We start from the raw sequence: 21,403 nt of genomic DNA on the forward strand, positions 1-21,403 counted from the left end.
CTGGTTCTTCAGAAAAATTATCAGGCCTTTGGGCCTTCAAGCACTCCAAGCATTTGGGCCGCCTTCCCTGGCCGGCTATCTCTGAAGCCGACTCCCGGAAGGCGACCCAGCCTCGAGCAACCTCTCCCCAGGACGACTACGGGGTGGCCGACTCCAAGAAGCCGGCCAAGAAGGACGTCGGCTCCTAGCAGCCGGCCGAGACCACAACCACCAAAGCTGTTCCCACATAACGGCGACACGACGGGGTGTGGCCACAGTGCGGCCCACTACCCCCGAAGCCAGAGGCGGGCATGGCTACAGGGGGCCGTACGGGACGGCCGTCTCCCGTGCGGCTCGGCACTGTAGCCACGCTAGCCTCGACGTCATCCACGACCAACTCCTGTACGGCCCAAGGACTGCGGGCCCCTTCAGCCAGAGAGAGGCATGAAGGCGGCCCGGCCTTTCCCAGTCGGCCAAGAGCATAGCCGGCCTCCAGAAGCCGGCTACTCCCTTCCTCGAAGCAGGAGCCCCATTAAGGAGACAAGACGAGGTAAGGCTACAGTGATAGCCCCCGAGGCGGCCCACTGTAGCAACGCTTACCTCGACAAAGCCCTCGTCGTCACAGGCGAGGCTACAGTAAGCAGTCGCCGACAAGACCCTAGGCAGTGGGGCCGGCCTGTCGACCAAGTAGCCGGCAGCCGGCGGGACCCACCAGCCGGCGGGACCCAGCAGCCGGCGGAGAAGCCGGCGAGCGTAGACACTGACGGCTGGGACCAGCGCCCAGTCGGATTACCATTGTACCCCCGGGGGGTAGGCCTATATAAACCCCCCGGAGCACCCATGCAAAGGGTTCGCTTCCAAGCATAGTTGGCCTCTGAGCATAGAGTTGCCTCCTAAGCATAGCACACACACACACCAGAGATAGAGAGAAGCAAGAGCTAGCCTTGTTCTTCTTCTCCCTTGATCTCAACAGCTCTAGGAGCGATTGTAGCTACCTTTCATCGATCTAGTGATCATGCGGAGACCCCGCAGAGCAGGACTAGGGGTGTTATCTCCTCGGAGAGCCCCGAACCTGGGTAAGATCCGCCGGCGTGCATGTCTTCGCCTCATCCCGTTTCCAGGCACTGGCGACGTTTTATTGGCTCCCACAATGATAAGCCATCCCTTGGCATATGTCGCACCAACCACCCGACATTTGGCGCCCACCGTGGGGCCAGGTGCACCGTCGTCCGGAGACCTGTTCTGGACGGGAACCCTCTTCCTCCACCGCGAGCGCAGCCAGCTTGCTGCGCCCAATGGCGTTTGCCTCGACGCGCTGCAAGGCGTCGACGACGCCTGCACTGCGAGCTGCCTCGCCGATCTGCACGGCGAGACTCGCATCTCCGACGAGCCTGCGTCCGACGCAGGCACCGACTACCCCGAGAGCCGCCTCGTCAGCCTCCTCGACCAGCTTCACGTCTCCAGCGAGCCTGCTGTAGATGTGGAGTCGGTCGGCTCCACCGACCCGATGCTCATCGACTCCGACACAACGTCGCTCGATGCCTACCCCTCCGATGTGGTGGTCTTCGACGACCCCCTCCCTCGAGCTGACAGCGGCAGCAGCGCTGTCACCGAAGTGCTGGTCATCAGCCACGTCTCCAACTCGGGCGAGAATGCCCGCGACGCTCAACAAGCGGCGATGCATGACCTCTCCGTCCCCATCCCGGCCGATGCCGACGCCGAGACCCTGGAGGCACGCCGCCTTGCCCTCATCGCGGAGGGCCAGAAGATAGCCTCGATGAGACGCCTCACCGAGGCCCACCAGCGCGAAGTCGACCGCGCCGCCTTCGGTACACCGCCGCCTAGCGGCCCGAGCCGAGCCGGCTTCGTCCAGAAGCGCGGCGCGGCCGTTGCCAGCATGCTGGGCGCAGATCGCCCCGTCTACGCCACCCCGCTCGAGAATCTGCGAGCCGCCCAGGCGGCTGTAGAGGAGCTCAATGGGCTGGGAGCCGATGAGCTCCCCTACATGACGAGACGGATCCAGCAGCTGCTCGATGCGGCTGCAGAACGGCACGAAGCCGGCGCCCGTGCTGATAGTCATCCCCCGCGCCGGGAACACGCCGCGACGTCCCGCTCGCCGACTGCGAGCGGCGCACACCAGAAGAAAGACAAGGAGCCGGCTGCCAGCCGCAGCCGGACTCGCATCACCATCGAGCGTGACGCGGAGGGCCGCCCTCAAGCAGTAGAGCACCAAGGAAACCTGCCTCCTCCCCCGCCTCGAAGAGAAAGACGCCTCACTCCGCCGCCCATCACACATCCGACTCTTGGCGACCGACTCGGCCGCCGAGAAGGAGTCGGCGAGAGTGACGCCCGCCACAGGATCGACCGCCTTGCTCGATCCTTAGCGTTAGAAGAAGAAGACGATGTCGGCCCGCCATGCTTTGGCCCCCGCATCCGCGACGGGCCCTTCCCCAAAGGGTTCTCGCTCCCCAGAGACATGCCCAAGTACAACGGCTCAGTGAAGCCGGAAGATTGGCTCATCGACTACTCCACGGCCGTCAGCATCGCCAACGGCAATCGGCGCGTCGCCGTGAAGTACGTCCCCCTGATGCTGCAAGGCACGGCGCGCACATGGCTCAACAGCCTCAAGCCCTACAGCATCAACAGTTGGCTGGACTTCACCGAAGTTTTCGTCCGCAACTTCACCAGCACCTACAAGCGGCCTCCTAAGCCTCGCCAGCTCTCCCTCTGCGTCCAAGGGCCCAACGAGTCGACCCGCGACTACCTCACGCGATGGGCCGAGCACCGCAACTCCTGCGAGGGAGTGCACGAGGTCCAGGCCATCGAGTACTTCACCGCCGGGTGCCGAGAGGGCACCCTCCTCAAGCACCGACTCCTCTGCGACGAGCCGGCTACCCTTGATGAGTTGCTGGTCATCGCCGACAAATATGCCACCGCCGACTCCTTGATGAAGACCGAGCTGCGAGTAGACGCCTCGGGGAAAGTAATTGCTCCGGCTCCCAAGACGCCGGCTGGCGACCCTAATCGGCGCCCCTACCAGAACGACCATAAGCGCAAGGGCCCCATGCCGACTTCCTCCAGTCGGCAGGTGGCCACAGTTGAAGACGAGCAGCCCGAAGAGCGGCCCGCTCCCAAGAAGAAGGGTGGCCGGCCGCCCTGGCAGCCGTCTTTCTCCTACGAGCAAGCACTCGACGCCCCTTGCAAGTTCCACAGCGGCGCGAAGCCGTCCAACCACACAACCCGGAAATGCCACTGGCTCACCCGCATCACCAAGGGTGAGGGAATGTTGCCGCCTCCGCCTCCCGGCCCGCCGCCTCCAGCCCCCCAGCAGCTGGCGGCTCGGCCGGCAGTCGGCGCCATTCAAGACGAATTCCCTGAAGAGCAAGCCGCCTACGTCGTCTTCACCAGTCAAGCCGACGACAAGCGCAGTCGGCGCCGGCAACACCAAGAAGTGAACGCAGTCGCCTCTAGCACCGCCGAGTTCATGCACTGGTCAGAAAAGCCAATCAGCTGGAGCCAGGCCGACCACCCAGAGGTGATGCCTTCGCCTGGCTCCTACGCAATGGTCTTGGACGTTACCCTCGCGACGGAGAGGCAAGCTGCCAGATTTTCCCGCGTCCTGATAGACGGCGGAAGCAGTATCAACATATTGTACCGCGATACCATGGAGAAGCTGAACATCAAAGTGAAGCAGCTCATGCCGAGCCGCACCGTCTTCCATGGTATCGTACCCGGCCTATCTTGCTCTCCAATCGGCAAGATCAAAATGGATGTTCTCTTTGGAGACAAAGATCATTTTCGCCGGGAAGCAATATGGTTCGAGGTAGTGGATTTGGAGAGCCCCTATCATGCACTGCTTGGCCGACCTGCTTTGGCCAAGTTCATGGCTGTGCCCCACTACGCCTACCTGAAGATGAAGATGCCGAGCTCGAAAGGGATCATCACGGTAGCCGGCGACTACAAGAAGTCCATCGAGTGTGCCATGGCCAGCAGCCGGCTGGCCGAGTCCCTCGTGGTGGCAGAAGAGAAGAAGATGTTGGAACAGGTTGTGGCCATGGCCGGCAAGCAGCCGGCCTTGTCCCCTAACCCCAAGGATTGTGATGCGCAAGGCTCCTTTCAGCCTGCCAAAGAGACGAAGAAGATACCTCTGGACCCGGAGCACCCGGAGAGGTTCGCTGTGATTGGGGCGAACTTGGACAGTAAATAGGAAGGCGAGCTCGTCGACTTCCTCCGTGAGAATCGAGACATCTTTGCATGGTCCCCAAAGGACATGCCGGGTGTCCCGAAGGATTTCGCCGAGCACAAATTACATGTCCGAGCCGATGCGAAGCCGGTCAAGCAACCCCTCCGCCGACTATCAGAAGAGAAGCGAAGAATTGTGGGAGAAGAGATAGCCCGGCTCCTTGCCGCCGGCTTTATCATGGAAGTGTTCTTTCCATAGTGGCTTGCCAACCCAGTTCTGGTTCTGAAGAAGAATAACAAGTGGCGTATGTGTATAGACTACACGAGTTTGAACAAGGCCTGCCCAAAGGATCCGTTTGCTCTGCCACGGATTGACCAAGTGATAGACTCCACAGCCGGATGCGAGCTGTTAAGTTTTTTGGATGCGTACTCGGGGTACCATCAGATCAAGTTGGACCCGGCTGACCGCCTGAAGACTGCCTTCATCACACCCTTTGGAGCTTTCTGCTACCTGACAATGACATTCGGCTTGAGAAATGCCGGTGCCACTTTTCAGCGTTGCATGCAGAAATGTCTCTTGAAACAACTCGGCAGAAATGCCCACGTCTACGTAGACGACATTGTGGTGAAGACAGAGAAGCGCGGTACCTTGCTGGAAGACCTGAAAGAAACATTCGCCAACTTGCGCCGATTCCAGATCAAGCTCAACCCCGAGAAGTGCGTGTTCGGAGTGCCAGCCGGCCGGCTGCTAGGCTTCCTGGTCTCCGAACGCGGCATTGAGTGCAACCCCGTCAAGATCAAGGCCATCGAGAGGATGGAGATTCCCACCAAGCTGCGAGATGTGCAGAAGTTCACTGGCTGCTTAGCCTCCCTGAACCGTTTTATCAGCCGACTAGGAGAGAAGGCTCTCCCCCTGTACCGACTCATGAAGAAGTCCACTCACTTCGAGTGGAATGATCAAGCCGACCAAGCCTTCCATGAGTTGAAGAAAATGTTGACCACTCCGCCTGTCCTGGCTGCGCCGACTGAGAAGGAGCCCATGCTCCTCTACATCGCCGCGACAAGCCGAGTCGTCAGCACTGTTGTTGTGGTCCAGCGCCCGGAGGAAGGCCGAGCCCAGCTAGTCCAGAGGCCGGTCTACTATCTCAGCGAAGTACTATCCAGCTCAAAGCAAAACTACCCGCACTACCAGAAGATGTGCTATGGGGTGTACTTCGCTGCCAAGAAATTGAAGCCCTACTTCCAAGAGCACCCCATCACGGTCGTGTGCACTGCCCCGCTCGCCGAGATCATAGGCAGCCGGGATGCATCCGGCCGGGTGGCCAAATGGGCCATTGCCTTGGCGCCCTACACAATTTTCTATCAACCCCGCACCACCATCAAGTCGCAAGCATTGTCCGACTTCCTCGTCGATTGGGCCGAGACCCAGTACTTACTGCCGGCTCCTGACTCTACCCATTGGCGGATGCACTTTGACGGGTCCAAGATGCGCACCGGCTTGGGAGCCGGCATCGTCCTCACCTCTCCCAAAGGCGACAAGCTCAAGTACACGCTACAGATCCACTTCGCCGCCTCCAACAACGTCTCCGAGTACGAGGCGCTCGTACACGGGCTCCGGCTAGCCAAACAACTCGCCATACACCGGATCCTGTGCTACGGCGACTCAGACTTGGTGGTCCAGCAATCATCTGGCGATTGGGACGCCAAGGACGCGAACATGGCGTGCTATCGTTTCCTCGTCCAGCAGATAAGCGGATACTTCGAAGGGTGCGAGTTCCTTCACGTGCCAAGGGCCGACAACGACCAAGCAGATGCCCTAGCACAGATCGGCTCCACCCGACAAGCCATACCGACTGGCGTCTCCCTCCAGCGCCTCCTCAAGCCGTCCATCAAGCCGTCTCCAGAGTCGGATTCCATCTTCGTACCGCCTGCGCCAGATATAGTCGGATCCGACTGGAGAAATCCCGCAGGCGGCACGGGGACTTCGACAACTGGCCCGGGGACTGCCGTAGTGGCACCCGGCCCGAGGACTTCAGAACCCGGCCCGGGGACTGCGGCAGTCGGCCCGGGGACTGCAACGACACAAGAAGCGGTGGCCGACTCCAATTCAGTGCCCAACCCACCCACCCGAGTCATGGTGGCCACATTAACAGAAGAAGAAGTCACAGCTCCCTCATGGGCCCAGCCCATCCTCAAGTTCCTAGTCAGCAGAGAGCTGCCGGCTGACGAGATCTCAGCAAGACTAGTGCAACGACGAGCCGCAACATATACAATAATCAACAGAGAGCTTGTGAAGCGCAACGTCACTGGAGTCTTCCAGCGTTGTGTCGAGCCAGAAAAAGGAGTGGCAATCCTCAAAGACATCCACCAAGGCGAATGCGGCCATCACGCACCCTCAAGATCCCTCGTGGCCAAGGCTTTCCGCCACGGTTTCTTCTGGCCGACTGCCTTGGAGGATGCTAAAGAAATAGTCAAGAGCTGCAGAGGATGTCAAGTTTTTAGTTCCAAGCAACACCTGCCGGCTTCTGCCCTCAAAACCATTCCCCTCACTTGGCCTTTTGCCGTCTGGGGACTGGACATGGTGGGCCCTTTCAAGACAGCCCGCGGTGGCCTGACGCATCTACTTGTTGCTGTGGACAAGTTCACAAAGTGGATTGAAGCAAAGCCAATCAAGAAACTCAATGGGCCGACTGCCGTGACATTCATCACCGACATCACTACTCGGTACGGCGTGCCGCACAGCATCATCACCGACAACGGCACGAGCTTCGCCAAAGGAGCACTGGCACATTTCTGCGCGACGCAGGGCATCCGACTGGACTTAGCGTCCGTTGCCCACCCGCAGTCAAATGGCCAGGTCGAGCGAGCAAATGGACTCATCCTCTCTGGCATCAAGCCCCGACTGGTTGTACCACTGGAGAAATCGGCCGGCTGCTGGCTCGAAGAGCTGCCGGCTGTCCTCTGGAGTCTGCGCACTACACCCAACATGTCAACCGGCTTCACTCCATTCTTCCTCGTGTACGGTGCCGAGGCTGTCATCCCAACAGACATCGAGTTCGACTCGCTTCGGATCACCATGTACACAGAGGAGGAAGCCAAAGAAGCAAGAGAAGACAGCGTCGCCCTACTGGAAGAAGGCCGGCTGTTAGCCCTCAGCCGGTCCGCCATCTACCAGCAAGGCCTGCGCCGCTACTACAACCGCAAGGTCAAGCCAAGATCCTTCCAAGAGGGCGACCTTGTGCTCCGGCTGATCCAGCGAACAGCTGGCCAACACAAGCTCTCGGCCCCTTGGGAAGGCCCCTTCGTCGTCAGCAAGGCACTCGGCAACGACTCCTACTACTTGATCGACGCGCAAAAACCAAGAGCACGCAAGAGAGACGACTCCGGCAAGGAGCCGGAGCGACCATGGAACGCAAACCTCCTAAGACGATTTTACAGCTGAAAAGCAGTATGTATCACGCTACCCCTTTTGTATTAAGTACAAACCAATAGGCCCCCTGAACAGTACTCGGGGACTGCCTTTTATTTATCTATGAATGACGAGTGTCATATCCATGAATGTATTATTACATTTCGAATTCTTGTCCGGCACCGGGTTCGACTAGTCGGCCCGGGGACTGGCCGCCTTGCGCTATATCGAAAGTTCTTCCTGAAGTCAGCAAAGTAGTGCGCCGGCCCCCAAGTCCTCTCTTGTTGAAAGTCGCAGCTCAAAGAACTGACTGTCCGACTAGCAAGAGAGAAGACGGAAAGGATGCCCACACGAAAAATGGCTAAGGAACAACTAACCTATATAGCAAAGAGACGGCCTCCAAACATGCCTGCCGACTGTCAAAGCAGCCGGCTGGCCGGCTTCCTAAAAAACTTAGCTTTAGTCCAGCAGAGCTAAAAGTACTTCCCCCTCCCCAATCGGCCAGGCACTCCCCCGGCTACAGATTGCAGAGCAACTGTTTGACTGGTGAGGCGGCAACCAAGGGAGGGTGGCAAAGGAAAAAGCAGAAGGACTAAAAGCAAAAGTACAAGGAAAAGGCCGAATGCATAAGTTATATACATAAAAGCCGCCAACAAGCCGGCAACTGACATAAGTTCGAATACACCCAGTGGGTGGAATTGTGCGAATTTAACCAAACATTGTTCTAAAGAATAACAAAGCAGAAAAGCAAAAGACGACAGACTAGGGCGCGACATGGAGGCCGAGCTGGTCGGTGAAGGCGGCCTCGCCGGCTGAAGGAGTGGCCGACTAGCGGGCCCCGGCTTGACCACCACTTGCGGCAGGAGGCGTGGAGGCGCGCGACGTAGTGCTGGAGGCGCGGTCAGGCTGAGGCTGGCCGGCTACTCCACCAGCTGGCTCGGCGTCTTCACCCTCCTCCTCCTCCTCTTCGCCCTCGTCGCTGGAGTCGATCTCCTCCGCCGAGTCTTCGCCGTATGCCGGGCCCAGCCCGAACCACTCCTCCGGCTGGGCGACTCCATTGTTGTCCACCTCGGGGGCGAAGACGTTGGTGTCGGTGTAGTCGGCGATCGCCGAAGCCCGTCGAATGATGGTCGGCCGCGCCGGCTCCAGCTCCGTGTCGGCTTGCTGCCGCCAGGTAGCCAGCTGGTCCAGGCTCAGGCCGGGATACCAGGCCTTGACGAACTCCAGCGCCCACCTGGCACCGGAGCGAGCCGCCGACGCCTTCCAAGCCTCGAAGCGGCCGACTGCCACCTCCAGCCAGTCGGCAGTCCGACTGGGGGTGCGAGGGACCACTTGGCCGGGCCAGAGGGCGGCCAAGACCTGTGACCCGGCACGCTGGAGCCGGCGGAGCAGCCGGTGAGCCGGCTGGATGCGAGCCTGGATCGCCAGGAGCTGTTCCTCCAGCGAGTGGCCGGCGGTTGGCGAGATCTCGAAGCCGGCCTGCCTCTTCGCTTGGCGACGGGCCTCGATGGCCTGGTTGGCGGCAGTCAAATAGCCAGGGAAATACTCTGCGCGAAGAAGAAAGGAAGAGAAGAACACCAAAATCAGAAAACAAGCCAAAGTGGCAGATGGCAGGAAAGGACGAAGGGGTAGACGGCTTACCGTCAACCAGATCCTCAATCTGGCCATAGCCGGAGACCAGAGTCTGCCTGGCCTCTGCCCAGCCGGCCGCCTCCATCTCGAACTCGGCCTGGAGGGTGGCTTCGCGATCCTACGCAGCCTTCAGCGCCGCTTTGTGGCCTTCCTCCTGGTCGGCCAGCTTCTTGACCAGGCGGTCGCGCTCCTGCACCAAGGCGGCAAGCTCGGCGTCCTTGGCACGAAGAGTAGTTTGGGACTCCCCCAGCTGTGCCCTCAGACTGGCGTTGGCCGCTGCAGAAACGGAAGAAGAAGAAGAACAATAAGAAGTCGTCAAGGAAGATCCGACCCGACTGCTCAGCAGTCGGCCCGAATCTCGGGGACTACACCCAGTGGGTGCGCTGACGCGCCCATGAGATAAAGATCAAGTCACGTACCTCGGCTCTCAGTAAGGTCGGCGGTCTTCTGAGTCAGCTCCCGAGCCTGGGAGTTGAAGGCGGCCGCTCGAAGGTTGTGGTAGTCCTGCAAGATGGACAGAAGACCAAAGTAAGAACAAAAACAGCAAAGGCAAATCCTCCAAGAAGTTCCAAGCCGCCTGCTCAGCAGCCGACTCGGAACTCGGGGACTACACCCAGTGGGTGCGCTAACGCGCCCCCACGGAAGAAATCAAGATCAAGAAGAGAAATCAAGATCAAGAAGAAACAAGATGGGAATACTAACCCGGATGGCCGCCCGCGTCGCGAGGAACTCGTCGGTGAACTGCCTCAGCGCCGCGGCCTGGCTTTGGAGCCGGGTCCGGACGTCTTGTGCAGCCACGTTCACTACGGCTGTCCCTCCGCCTGGCGTCCACATCGAGGTAGCGCTGGCCGCCTCCGCGTCTCGGGCCGACGAGCTGGAGCCCACGGCCAGCTGTGGCTCCGACGCGGCCTTCTGTGGCTCCGACGCGGCCTTCCCCACGCGCCGGCTCGGTGGCACCCGGACCGCCACCTCAGCCCCCGCGGCCGGCTCGCCCTCCGCCGACTGTGCAGGCGGCGAATCAAGCCGGACGCCTTGGGCCGCCCCAGTTGGCGGGGTCGGCTCCGGCCCCTTCTCCAAAATGATGACGTCGTCGCCGCTTCCTAACAGCCCCGGCTGGGAGCCGCTGGCTCCCCCTGGCGAGGGCTCCACGTCCCCAGGCGCCACGACGCGCAGGGGGGTGACCATCAAAGCCTCCCCTGCCGCCGCCGCGGCCTCAGCCTTTGCCTGGGCCTTGGCTGCGGCCTCGGCGAGTGCCTTCGCCGCCTAATCCTCCCGTGCCGCCTGGGCGGCGGCTGCCTTCCATGCCTCCGCCTCCCGTGCCTCCTGCTCCTCCAGCGCCTCCCGCACGTTCCTTTCCGTCGCCTCCTAGAGGTCGGCGCGGGGGTCCACGCGGCGGGTGGTGCTCCCAGAGCCCCTTGGCGACTCGACGACGGAGCCGGCAGCCGCCCGCTCAAGTGACAACGGAGCTCTGATCGTCGAAGAAAAGGACGAGAGTTCAAGAACCACCAAAGAAAGAAAGAAAGAGAATACACAAAGAAAGATTCGGATTTACGCCGACACGGTTTGCGGTTGCTTCACCACTTTGCGGAAACGAGCCGCCTTCGCGGCCGCCTCTTCCCCCCTGGTGGCTGCCGCCCCGCCCCTGGGCTTCTTCGTTCGGCTGCCGAATAGACCCTGGGCGGCGCGACGCTTCTGCCCTCCACCCCGAGCAGGCTGCGCGGCGGAGGAGCCCGCGCCGCGTCCAGATGCCGGCTGGCGGCGCGGGACGACTTCGGCTTCATCCTCGTCCGGCCAGTCGTCGAAGGTAGCAGTGAACCCGGAGCCGCCTGCTTCGCCGCCGGCTTGGCCACCGCCCGGCTCGACGGCGTCGTCCATATGGACCGCCCCCAGGTCGGGGTCCTCCAGGTCGTGTTCGGTCCGGTCGGGGATGAAGCGGCGCTCCACGTCTGACCCGCCGGCTGGCCGAAGCAGAAGGCTCTGTCGAAGAACAAGCCGACTAAGTCAGAGTCGGCTAAGAGATGCTCGGCAACAAGGCTAAGAGAGAGAGAGAGAGAAAAAGAGACAAGGGGAGCATACCGTAGGCGGAGGATTGGCTTGGCTATATGGCTCCTTGCCGAACTGCCACTCTTCAGCGAGTTGGCAGTTTGCAAGGTAGTTCACCATGTAGGCGACCTCATGGCGCGGCATCTCCTTGGTACACATTCGGCTCGGATCGAGCTGGCCGCTCATCTGACAGATCAGATGAGGCCGGCTCTGGAGCGGAAGAACCCAGCGCATGACGAACGCAGCCAGGAGGTCAGGCCCCGTCAGGCCCTCCGACTGGACCATCACCCGCAGTCGGGCGATGGCGGCGTTTCCCGCCTGCGACAGCGTCACAGCCCGGAAGGACCACTGGGGCAGCCTGCCCGCTGGTGGGCCGGCTACGTAAGCCGGCAGGTTGATGTAGTCGCGCCGTGGAGCGATGTTCCGCACGTAGAAGTACGACTTCTGCCACTTCTTCACCGATTGGATCAGCGTGATGACGGGGAAGGGGTTGTCGGCGCCCGATCTCCGCAACGCGATGAAGGCGCCAGTATGAGCCGGCACGCCCTTGCTGCGCGTGCCCAGCTTCGACTGGAAAAGCTCCCCCCAGAGCTCAAGGGTGGGGAGGACGCTGAGATAGCCCTCGCACAGGGTGACGAAGGCAGACAGCAGCACCACCGCATTGGGGGTGAGATGGTGCGGCTGGAGCTGATAGAATTCGAGCCAGGAGCGGAAGAAGGCGCTCACTGGCAGGCCGAAGCCGCGCAAGAAGTGCGAGCGGAAGACCACCCGCTCGCCCTCCTGTGGCCTCGGCGAGATTTCCTTCGCCGGCGCGAGGCGGACCTCCACTTTGTCCGCGCTGGGCAGCCGCCGCGTGTCGCGGAGGAAGTCGACGTGGTCGTCATGGACGATGGAGCCATCCCAATCCCCGCCAAGCTGCTCTACGGCGGGAGGCATGGCGAAAGCTAGCACGGCGGCGGAGGAGCATGCGGTGGAAGAGCGCGGCGGCGAGGCGCTGTCGCGAGAACGGGCGAGCGAAGAAGACGGTGGAAGTAGGAGGAGCGTGCGAGGGCCTGCCACCCTCCACATCCCCTACTTATAGCCTCACGAGGCCAAAGAGGCCGGACGTGGGGGGGAGACGTGGGATTAACTGCGCCCACTCCCCCCACGTCTCGCGTTTATTGCGCATAAGTACGAGCCGAAACTGCCGCACGGAACGTGCGGGCGGTTTCGGGATACAAAGGATCCGCGCCTGGGCCAGGGCGCGGACGTGGCGGGCCCCCTCCCTGCGGCGACGTCCCGTCACGCGCGTGGGCTGGCAGGCTTTCCGGCCACGTGGTTCGCCGACGGCCCGTGGCCGGCCCGCGGCCCGGTGCACGTGCCAGCGGGTTCCCGCCCTCCGACTCCACAAGATTTCGACTCAGGCGGCGCGCCTGACCAAGGCCGGCTCCCAGCTGCCGGCTTGTCAAGATAGGAAGCTGATCGAGCTTCTCAACCCCTACTCCACCTCGAAGCCCAATCAGCTTCGGGGACTACTGTCGGAGTAAATGGCCACGGGTAGCCCAACCGACTACCCCTGGTTCTTCAGAAAAAATATCAGGCCTTTGGGCCTTCAAGCACTCCAAGCATTTGGGCCGCCTTCCCTGGCCGGCTATCTCTGAAGCCGACTCCCGGAAGGCGACCCAGCCTCGAGCAACCTCTCCCCAGGACGACTACGGGGTGGCCGACTCCAAGAAGCCGGCCAAGAAGGACATCGGCTCCTAGCAGCCGGCCGAGACCACAACCACCAAAGCTGTTCCCACATAACGGCGACACGACGGGGTGTGGCCACAGTGCGGCCCACTACCCCCGAAGCCCGAGGCGGGCATGGCTACAGGGGGCCGTACGGGACGGCCGTCTCCCGTGCGGCTCGGCACTGTAGCCGCGCTAGCCTCGACGTCATCCACGACCAACTCCTGTACGGCCCAAGGACTGCGGGCCCCTTCAGCCAGAGAGAGGCGTGAAGGCGGGCCGGCCTTTCCCAGTCGGCCAAGAGCATAGCCGGCCTCTAGAAGCCGGCTACTCCCTTCCTCGAAGCAGGAGCCCCATTAAGGAGACAAGACGAGGTAAGGCTACAGTGATAGCCCCCGAGGCGGCCCACTGTAGCCACGCTTACCTCGACAAAGCCCTCGTCATCACAGGCGAGGCTACAGTAAGCAGCCGCCGACAAGACCCTAGGCGGTGGGGCCGGCCTGTCGACCAAGTAGCCGGCAGCCGGCGGGACCCAGCAGCCGGCGGAGAAGCCGGCGAGCGTAGACACTGACGGCTGGGACCAGCGCCCAGTCGGATTACCATTGTACCCCCGGGGGTAGGCCTATATAAACCCCCCGGAGCACCCATGCAAAGGGTTCGCTTCCAAGCATAGTTGGCCTCTGAGCATAGAGTTGCCTCCTAAGCATAGCACACACACACACTAGAGATAGAGAGAAGCAAGAGCTAGCCTTGTTCTTCTTCTCCCTTGATCTCAACAGCTCTAGGAGCGATTGTAGCTACCTTTCATCGATCTAGTGATCATGCGGAGACCCCGCAGAGCAGGACTAGGGGTGTTATCTCCTCGGAGAGCCCCGAACCTGGGTAAGATCCGCCGGCGTGCATGTCTTCGCCTCATCCCATTTCCAGGCACCGGCGACGTTTTATTGGCTCCCACAATGATAAGCCATCCCTTGGCATATGTCGCACCAACCACCCGACAGTTGGTTTTCTTGTCTTTTCTCTCTAGTTTTTTTTGTTTGTGTTTATCGTTTCTCTTCTGGTACAAGTGCTACACATATCCCCTTCTCGTAGTGATAGGACTTCTCTTGCAGCGTATTTAGAAATATAGACCGAGTGCTTTGAAAGGTGTGGTAAGAGTTTACACTCAGCCGTACCTTCAAAAAGGCCCCTCTTGTCAAAATTCCTGAATACCCCGTGCCCACGGGCCTGTACCGGGCGCACGGGGACCCCGTACCCACGGGCTCTATACCGTGCGCACGGGACCCCCGTGCGCACAGGGCTCACTTGCCCGTGCGCACGGGGTATGCGGTTTTTGGCCTGAAGAGGCAGGGCGTCGGGGGGGGGGGGGCTTGGGTTCATTCCCACTCAGTCGCCCCCTCCACTCCCCAGGAAGCCTCCAGCGCCGCCGCCGCCGCCGTCGCCTCCGCTCGCTGAAGCTCCTCCGGGCTTGGTCGGGCTTCTTGCTCCATGGATCTTCATCAAGATAGGGTCCTCCTCCGATTGGTCCTGTCCCCCTGTTCTGTCGGATTTCAGGTTCCGGCAAAACCCTTGAGGTTCGAACACTGGGGTGCGCACGAAGATCTCTCCTCTCCCACGCTCTCGCACTCCACGATCTCACGGACTAGCTCATCGAACCCAAAGAACACGAGGATGCCAGATTTATACTGGTGTGGGACACCGTTGTGGTGTAATACCCTACTCCAGTGTGGTGGTGGTGGATTGCCTCTTGGGCTGAGGATGAACAGTACAGGGGAAGAACAGCCTCCTGAGGAGAGGTGTTCTCATGCTTGGTGGGTGAGAGGACGAACTGAATGAGTTCGAGACTAGTTGCTCCTACTATGGTGGCTAGCCCTATTTATAGAGGCCCTGGTCCTCTTCCCAAATATTGAGCGGGAAGGGATCCCACAACGGCCAATTTGAAGGGGAACAGCTAGTACAGCTTATCCTGACAAAAGTAGTCTTCGCCTGCCAAAGGCTCTGGTGGTGACGCCATCTTGGGCTCCACGGTGACCTCCGTCCTGTCGTCCTGCTGGTCTTGGTCTCGTTGCACCGATATGGAAACCTTTGCGTGATGCCTCGGTACTCTTTGCCTGCGCTTGCCCCTTTAGCACCAAAGAGGAAACGAGGACGCTGCGACTGCTGACGCCCGCCTGGCGTCGTCCTGGCCTTCATCATCATGGCTTACGTCACGGGAAACCTCGCGAGGTACCCCTTGCCTTGATCTCTCCGCCCCTCACGAGCCAGCCTGGTGAGGCCGCTCCCGAGGAGGTCTTGTGTCGTCCGCCTCGCGAGGGTCTTCAGTGCTTGCTGGTGAAGATGGGCCATACGGGCCCGCTTGTGGAGCCATGCCGTGGGCCGCAGGCAGGCAAGTCTGGGGACCCCCGTTCCCAGAACGCCGACAGTAGCCCCCGGGCCCAAGGCGCGCTCAGACTTGGCTTCGAGGTGAAGCCAAAGGCAAGTGCGGAGCGCCGCGGGCCCCAACAGCCTGCGACCTTGGTCGATGCGTGGCGGTTGATTGGACATGGGCGTCTCTGCTTCCCCATGCTGCCTCGGCAACTGCCCGATTTGACAAGTCCCTGCTGCATGCAAAAAGGGTTATCATTACCTGCGATCGTGGGGGTCGACGGTTGGCCTAACTTGGGCTATAAATGAGGAGGGGGGCGGAGCCCCTGTCGCCCATCTCTTCCCATTCTGCTGGCTTCTCCTCCCTTGCTCCATTGCCAGTAGCGACACCAATGGCGCCTGCGAAGAGGTTCTCGGCCACGGAGAAGGGGAAGGCTCGCCGGGAGGGGCCCGGCTCTCCGGCGCCCAAGCATGGGCGCGTCATCCCCGCAAGCATACCACGACCCCCGCCGCAGCCCCCTGCGTTCGCGGCGGTGCCGCTTTGCGCGGTGGGGGTCGCCTTGGTCGTGGCAGCCCTGCCGGTGAAGGAAGGCGTGCCATGGTTGTGCTGCCTCCCCGGCCGCGCTTCCACTCGGCGGAGGTGCTGTCGGAGTTCATTGTGTGGTCGGAGAACCCGGCCGGCAACTGGCTTCAGCTCCCGCGCTTCTTCGCCGACGAGCTGCAGCAGGGCTTCCTGGGTCGTGGTTGAGGTCTCTGTCGCGGGTAACATAGCCCTGGCTCGCGGCTGGCAGACGTTTGCCCGCGCGCGAGGCCTGGGCAGGCGGTGCACCCTCCACTTCAAGTACGACGGCGACGCGACCCTCTATGTGAGGGTGTTTGGGGAGGACGGTCGCCGCGCTGGGTGCTGCCCTGAGATCAACGACGGCGACGAGGTGCTCGGTCTTGGCGATGGTCATGACGAGGATGAAGGCGAGCCCGCCCCTGGTGCCGACCGCGTCTCGTCCAGCTACGGCGGCTCTTCCTCCGGCGATAGCTCCAGCAGCGGCGGCTATGACCAGCCACCACGCTCGCTTCGAAGGTGGCAGCGGGTCGTCTTGCCGTTGCGCCCCAGTGAAGCACGAGGAAGGATCCGACTAAGCTCAGGAGAGTGCCATGGGCCATCCCCGCGAACTGCTGCAGGGGCATGCGCCACTCTTGTTTCATTCTTCTTTTCCTTCCTGCATTGAGAGAGACAAGTATGGGGCCCCGTGGGGGCGTGCAACAAACTATGGTTTCCGAGTTGTTATGCTATGTTTACCGTTCCTATGTTGTGTCGCAGCATAAATGTCTTATATAGGCGTGTAGGAATAACTTATCTTGCCATGTTTGAAGTAGTTTCCGCCTCACGAAGCACGCATTCCTCAGCACCTGGCCAGGCTTTTTGGGGACTGCAAAAAAAATTAGTTAGGGAATTCCGAGCCTTGATCGTAGACACCGCCAGCCACGACTCAGCGCCTCGCATCACGGTAACCCGTGGGGCACGGATTAGGGGAAGAGCGCCAGCTTGCGGCTCGAACGAGGGTGCCTCGCGAAAAACAGAAGAAGGAAGCTCACGAGGGTACCTGTTCAGCCCCCTCGCGAGGTATGCGAGAGAGAGCACAGGTGAAAATGGAGGCAAAAGACGATGGAACCAAACCAGCAAGGAACACCAGAAGCAAATTTCAATTAAAGAGGGGTGAGCCAACTACGGAAAGCAAATGAAAAGCCACGTCCGGCACCTAGTCTAGTCTTCTTGTCTTCTCACCAGCGCGGAGCTAAGTGCTGCCACTAGGACGTGGGAGGGAGCCCTAGAGGCCCGAGGGCGGCACTCCTGAAACTCCGGGGCGTGTACAGCCCCACTCACTATTATGTGAGAGTGTCACGAGTGGAGATCTTCACACGCACTGGGCCTTCTTCACAGGCGCTGGGCCTTTCTTCATGGGTAGAACTTCCGGAGGTGCTGGATGTTCCAGGCGTTCTGGATGGGTACCCCGTCCTGCGTCTCCAGGCGTGCGGCGCCAGGCCTGGAGACATGGACGACCTTGAACGGGCCCTCCCACATGGGTGAGAGCTTATGCAGCCCTTCCCTGGAGAGCACCCGCCTCAGGACGAGGTCGCCCACCTCGAGCGTCCTGGAGCGCCTGCTGGTATCTTGCCGCCCGTAGCGCGGCTTCACGGCGACGTTCCTCCCCCAGTGCGAGGCCCATCCCCAGCCCGGCGTCCTGCTGCGTTTCATCAAACGCCAGGACCCGTGCGGAGCGATGCCCGACCTCGTGAGGGATAACTGCTTCTGCTCCGTAAACAAGGAAGAACAGGGTCTCGCCCGTCGGCTTGGTGGCGGTGGTGCGGATGGACCACAACATGGACTAGAGCTCGTCGCGCCAGCCCCTGCCGCAGGCTTTGAGCTTCTTCTTGAAGGTCCTGGTCTTGAGGCCTCTCAGGACCTCCACGTTTGGCTTGACCGTTGCTCCGGGTGTGTGCCACTGAAGCGTAGCAGATCTACGTTCCATGCTTAGCACAATACATTTTGAAGAGATTACTGGTGAACTGCGAGCCGTTATCGATGATGATGCGGTTAGGGACCCCAAAGCAGCCCACGAGACCCTTGATGAACTTGACCGCGGAGCCAGCTGGGATGGTGCGGACGGCTTCTACCTCCGCCCACTTGGTGAACTTGTCGATGGCGACATAGAGGTAGCGGTAGCCCCCAGGCGCTCGAGGGAACGGGCCCAGGATATCCAGTCCCCAGACTGCGAATGGCCACGAGAGTGGGATGGTCTGGAGGCCCTGAGCTGGCTGATGGATCTGCTTGGCGTGGAACTGGCAGGCCTCGCAGGATTTCACCAGCTCAGTCGCGTCGTTGAGTGCCGTAGGCCAGTAGAATCCGCTTCGGAACACCTTGCCGACGAGGGTCCGAGACGACGAGTGGTGCCCGCAGTCCCCATCGTGTATGTCAGCCAGCAGCTCCTTCCCCTATTCCTTGGAGATGTAGCGCAGGGAAACGGCATTTGGCCGCCTCCTGTATAACTCATCGTCCTGGATGCAGTATGCCGTGGCTTGTCGGGCCACACGCTCCGCATCCTCTTCCTTCTCCGACAACGTCCCTTGCGTCAGGTATTCCTTGAATTCCTTGATCCAACATCCCTCCTGAGGCTCGAGCGCCAAGAGCAGACGCGCTCCCGAGGTTGGGCCACAGGCCGGGGCTCCCGTAGCAGGTAGCTGTGGGAGCTCCTCCCGAGGCTGCGCCGTCCTCGAAAGTGGTGGTGTTGCCGACGGCTTGTAGAGCCGCTCCTCGAAGACGCCAGGCTCTTGGGGCAGTCGCTTGGATGCCCTCCTGGCGATGTCGTCGGCTTCCTTGTTGGTGCCACGGGGCACGTGCTGCAATTCCAGGCCCAGGAACTGCTTCTCCATCTTGCGCACCTCCGTAAGGTACGCCTCCATGTGTTCGTCCTTTGGCTCGTATATCTTGTTGGAGAAGTTGATGAGGAGCTGTGAGTCGCCCTTGATGGTGAGGCGCTTCACCCCCAGGGCCGCCGCAGCCTTCAGGTCGTCTATGAGGCCTTCGTATTCCGCTATGTTGTTGGAAACCTTCTCGCCCTGCTGGAAGCAGAGCTGCACGGCGTAGTAGAGCTTGTCCTGGGTGGGCAAGATGAGCACTGCTCCAGCCCCCGCGCCCTGGCGTGCGAAGGCGCCGTCGAAGTACATGACCCAGTTGTTCGGTGCTTCGCTCCCTGGTAACAAGGATTGATTCTCGCCTGCTTCGAGCTCTGGGGCGTCGGTCCATTCTGCCACAAAGTCTGCGAGCGTAGCCCCCTTGATGACCCTGGTCATGCTGAATTCCAAGTCAAACGCTTGCAGCTCGATGTTCCATTCAGCGACTCGCCCGGTAGCATTGGGGCTCCTGAGCACTCTCTCCAGCGGGTAAGCCGAGACGACCTCGATGGGGTGACCCTAGAAGTAGCGGCGCAGCTTCCGCGAGGCCACCAGGAGCGCGAGTAGGATCTTCTGAGGCATGGGGTATCGTGCCCTCGCATCCCGCAGCACTGTGCTGATGAAGTATACCGGGTGATCGACGAGGGCGGGAGATCTGTCTGAGTCTTTGGCTCCCGTGGGTTGGGGTGTCTCTTTGGGGTCTTCGGCTTCAGGAGCTGGGCGGCCTGCCGAAGCAGCCGCTGCTTCAGGAGCATCACCTTGGTGCCGTGCTGCTTCGTCTGGCCTGGTGGCTTCACTTGGCGGGCCCTTGACCTAGCGCTCTTCTCTGAGGGCCACCAGCACTGTGCTGGCGGAGTGGGGTGTGGGAGATAGGTAGAGCACCAAGGGCTCGAGGGGTCGAGGCGCCACCATCATTGGCGGGCTGGTCAGGTATCTCTTGAGGTCTTGAAACGCTTGGTCGGCCTCCGGAGTCCACTCGAATGGGCCCTTCTTCTTCATCAGCTTGAAGAACGGTAAGGCACGCTCTCCCAGCTTGGAGATAAAGCGCCCCAACGCATTCACACGGCCGGCAAGCTTTTGCATCTCCTTGAGGGTCTGCGGTGGACTCATGTCTTCGATTGCCTTGACCTTTTCTGGGTTCGCCTCGATCCCTCTGTGGTGCACGAGAAATCCCAGCAGCTTGCCGGAAGGGACACCGAACACGCACTTCTCCGGGTTGAGCCGCAAGTTCACCTGGCATAGGCTCACGAAGGTCTCCTCCAGGTCTTGGATCAAAGTTCTCACCTCCTGAGACTTCACCACAATGTCGTCGACGTAGGCCTCCGGGTTTCTTCCGAGCTGCCGCCCTAAGGCGATGTGCATCAGCCGCTGGAAGGCCGCTCCCGCGTTGCGCAGTCCGAAAGGCATGCAAGTATAGCAGTACACCCCACACGGGGTCAGGAAGGCGGTCTTCTCCACATCTTCCACCGCCACTTGATCTGGTGGTATCCTGAGAACGCATCCAGGAAGCACAGTAAATCGCACTCGACGGTGGAGTCAATGATCTGGTTGATGCGTGGAAGCGGGAATGGATCTTGGGGGCAGGCCTTGTTGAGGTTGGTGAATTCGACGCACATGCGCTCCTTCCCGCCTTTCTTCGGCACAACCACGGGGTTCGCCAGCCACTTGGGGTACCGAACCTCGCGAATGGCACCCGCGGCCTCCAGCTTGCGGGTTTCTTGGACGATGAAGGCCTACTTCTCCATGGACTGTCGTCTCGCCCGCTGCTTCACAGTGCGTACATTGGGGCATACCTTTAAGTGATGCTCAATCACCTCTCTCGGGACCCCCACCAACTTTTTGGGTTCCCATGCGAATATCTCCTTGTTCGCGCGCAAGAACTTCACCAACGCTTCCTCTTGATCAGGGTCGAGGTCGATGCCTATGGTAAAGGTGGCTCCTGAGGACCCGTCTTCATCGACTGGCACCTGCTTGGTTTCCGCCTTGTCTTGGGTGAACAACTGCTTCTTCTTGGTTGGTGCTCCTTCCTTGGCCATGGAGGCATCGGCGCCGGCGGGCTACGCTCCCGCGGTGGTCTTGAGGGCAAGCTTGAGCGCCACCAGAGCCTCCTTGGTGTCCCCCTCGACGGTGAGGACGCCCTTGATCCCAGGCATCTTCATGAGGTTGTAAGCCGGATGGGTTGCTGCCATAAACTGGGCCAGAGCTGGGTACCCGAGGATGGCGTTGTACGGGAGGCCGATGCGGGTGATGTCGAAGTCGACCAGCTCAGTGCGGTAGTTGTCGCGTGTGCCGAAGGTGACAGGAAGGCGGATCTGTCCCGGGGAGTGGGCGGAGCCTCCGCCGACTCCCGAGAAAGACTTGCTGGGGCGAAGCCGCTCGAGCGGTACGTGAAGAAGGCTGAAGGCCTCCACAGAGAGCTCGTTGAGGTCGGCGCCGCCGTCGATGAGCGTCTTGGTGATGGCCACGTTGCAGATGGTGGGCGTGCAAAGCATTGGGAGCACACCCGAGCCGGTGGTGGAGACGGGATGATCCCCTGAGTCGAAGGTGAGGTCGGCCTCAGGCGCCACCCAACCTGGGGGAGCCCCTAGGCGCTTGGAAGCCACGCCGATCTGGCGAAGGAACGGCTTGATGTGA

The sequence above is a fragment of the Triticum aestivum genome, chromosome 6D (assembly GCF_018294505.1).
Source record: "Triticum aestivum cultivar Chinese Spring chromosome 6D, IWGSC CS RefSeq v2.1, whole genome shotgun sequence".
In the NCBI taxonomy this organism is placed as follows: Eukaryota; Viridiplantae; Streptophyta; class Magnoliopsida; order Poales; family Poaceae; genus Triticum; species Triticum aestivum.